Consider the following 3,574-nt stretch of genomic DNA (forward strand, 5'->3'; position numbering starts at 1 on the left):
AAAATGTCCCCTTTTTACTCAAGGGACAATAAATAAATGAATTATTTTTTTTTGTGTCGACTTATGTTGTCGCACATAGTACATTATTTGCGACGAAAGTCGTGGCAAATAATGTTATTTTCACGGCAAACGTTGGCGCCACACAACATTTGCCGCCAACTACATATTTGCGACCACGTGTGAGTTTTTAGCGACGATAATATTTTCTTGTTGTACGAAATGTATTTGCGATGTTATATCGTCGCAAATAACTGAATATTCATTTATGTTTTTACTCTGTTTAGCAGGTTGTTTTTCATCTTCTCTAATGGATTTGTTTTTGCGGGCACTTTATCTGCATTCGTGGATTTTCTTCTGTAATTTGTGATTTTTGTTCCTTCATTTATTGTCCTGATGATCTAGAATTTTTAGGATTGTCCCTTGATTTGCTAAGTTGATGAATTATTCTGATTTTCTTATGGACGTATTAAATAAATCAGAGATTTTTTTCATCTATTTTCTGGAATGTTTGTTAGTGTTATCCTGTATTATCTAGACTTTGCATAATTTTAGGGGAAAAATTGTTTCCCCATTTTTCCGTCTGTTTTTCAGTCTTTTCCTTGCTTTTGCCTTTTCCTATTTCTTAGGCCATGAGTAATAAAATTACCCCTAAAGTTGTGTTGGTTTTATCAATTAATTAAGAAATTTTGATCTTCCAATTTTTCTTAGGCTGGTTTGCATTAATACGTGTTACATTATTAAAGGTTGTCTACTGTTCATAATAATTTTTCCAGTTATTATTTATGAATGTTGTTGGCTGCATAGATTTATGATGCATGTTTTTCTCTCCTTTCCCTGCACCTGTTCTCCTCCCCATTCGATTTCATCTTTTATCCTTGTTCATTTTCCCTCATTACTCTTCATTTACTGCCTTCCTTCTATATTTATGCGCCTTTGACTCTTTCTGGTTGGTATGTTTTTTATCTATGACCATTTACTGTTTGATCCCATGGTCCATCATTTACTGCTGTTTTCCCTTATCCTTCTATCCTTAACTGGCTGTGGTCGTTCCTGATTAGTTGATATCTTATAGTTAAAACAGTGTTCATAGTGATCCAAGTACTGTTAATAACTTCTATTCCCTTTTTTCCATGTTATTAATACTTGTTGTTTTCTTTTTTTTATTACTTTTGTCGATCTATGGCTTTACTGTTTTATCATTATTTAACAGCATTGAAATATTTACTTCCATTTTATTCACCTTTTAGCAACATGTCTATAAATATGTCTTTATTTTAGATGTTTTAGCTTTAGTCTCTTTTTCTCATTTCTTTAATTTTTTTCTCCTATGTTTCTTTCCTTCCTCTCTTTTCCCTTTTTTCCTCTTCCCTTCATGGTGATGATGAGCAGAAATATCCTTAATACGTTGAGTTTGATATGATTTGCTCAGAAATTGCTGTGAATGCATCTTTTTGATTTCATTGTATTTTTGTTTATCTTTTCTAATCCAGAGTCTTTTGGCTGTTCTTTTTTTCTTATTTTGGTTCATTTTCATGTTCTTATTTTCTTCGAATCAGTATTTAATCTAAGAATTACTTATATGTGTGTATATATATATATATATTATTTTCTTTTTTACACTATTAAATTCTACTTTTTCCATGTCCTTTCTTTGCTTTTGATATTTTCCCATGATTTTTTGTTATTATCAATTTTTAATATTTTTATTCTTACTATTTGAATTAAAATTTGTTTATTTATATTATTATTATTATTACATAATACTAAAGGAGACCTTCCTAGGTACTGTTCATTCACACTGAATTTTTTATTTTTAAAATAGTATTGTGGTGTTTTTATCCTATTTTTAAAATACTAACCTTTTGAAAATTTATGTCTTGCAGACAAAAAAACAAAACGAGAAGCACAAAAAAAAAAAAAACTCAAGTACAATATAAATAAATTCTTAACAGAACATTATGCAGGCCTGTCCATGTACAAATATGCACATATATAAACTATTTTTGTATTATAAAAATTATTCATTCTCACTCTCACCTTTCATAACTCATCTTTAATCTCCATTATTTTTGCAACAATTTTATATAATGTAAAATTATTATCCGTTGCAGTGCGCAGATAAATCACTAGTTATTATTTTAAAAACTTTTTTAGGAGACGTTTGGTTCATAAATTAGAATCATATGATTAGAATCATTTTTAATTTACGTGTATTTTTTATGAGAAAAAATATTATAACGAACTATAAATCATGATTCAAATTATAATTTAAATCTTTTAACCAAACGTCCATTTATTTTTTCGGATAGAATTATAACCCCACTACTGACAATACAGTAAAAATCCCATATTAAGGGCCCACGTTAAACAAACCTTTTTCTTGTTCTAATGCCAAAACTTTATGAATTGATTTAGTACTTTACATGTTGGCAATAAATCTGCCGTGCCGAGGGAGATGCAATATTGATTGGAAACCTCGAATTAATTCATACATGATCAAAGATCCAAAAGGTTATGCTTTTTTGTTTAATTTCTTTTTATACAAAAAGAATATACGTAGGTCTGTTCGTTTGATTTTTCTTTTTCAATTATTTTACTTCCATTCTATTGTAATTACTTACGTAACATTCATTATTTAAAAAAAACTTTAACATAAGTAATTTAGCAATTATTTAAATATTCTTAACAATATAATCTACCTACAAGATATTAATTTTAGGGTTTCCCATATATCAATGAAGGCAAACGTTTGCTGACATTCTTCCTTTTTTTATGAAGTTTAGTTGGACGAGTCTACGGGGTGGTTTCAAAGTCCGACTCTTTGGTTTTGTCATTTCCGCATTTGAATCTCAAACTTATTGCAGCACTATTTTTCTTATAAAAATTAAAATTTAATTTTTTTTATTATAGTATTTTGTTTAACGTGAATTTACTTTTTAATTCAAGTTCTCAATTCGAACGAGCGAAACAAATAATGCCTTTGTGCTTCACATCTTCATCCTAATTAATTTTTTAGTACTATCGTGTTCACGAATTAACTAATTACAGATATGTATTTTTTTAATCCCTTTACGTTTTGGCTACAAGGTTGCTAGGGCGGAAGTTGGTGCATATATAATTGTTGAAGAAACAATAAAATTTGTCACTTTCCATTGATATGTACAACGCACAATAATAAATCTTAAAAATTATAGGGTGTGTTTGGAATTCGTTCTAAAATAATTTTATTTTTTATATGAAAATGAAAATGAAAACGTTTTCAATCTCAGACAGAAATCATTTTTAAAAATGCGTTTAGTAGTTTTATCAAGAGATTATTTTCAGTGTAAAAAACCTATTAATGTCTCTTTTTCTCTCTCTGCTCGAGAGATGAGGAAACAAAAACAAAAAATGAAAAACGATTAGAAGTCGTTTTTCATTTCTCTCCCATTTTACACTAAACAAAAAAATCGTTTTCATTTCCGTTTTTTATCTTTATTTCAATTTTTTTTTCTCAAAAAACGTAAAAAATAAAAACGGGATCAATTCTAATTCTAAACACGGCCATAGACAGTACTCCATCATATATATATAT

The sequence above is a fragment of the Morus notabilis genome, unplaced genomic scaffold (assembly GCF_000414095.1).
Source record: "Morus notabilis unplaced genomic scaffold, ASM41409v2 Scaffold62, whole genome shotgun sequence".
Taxonomy (NCBI): domain Eukaryota; kingdom Viridiplantae; phylum Streptophyta; class Magnoliopsida; order Rosales; family Moraceae; genus Morus; species Morus notabilis.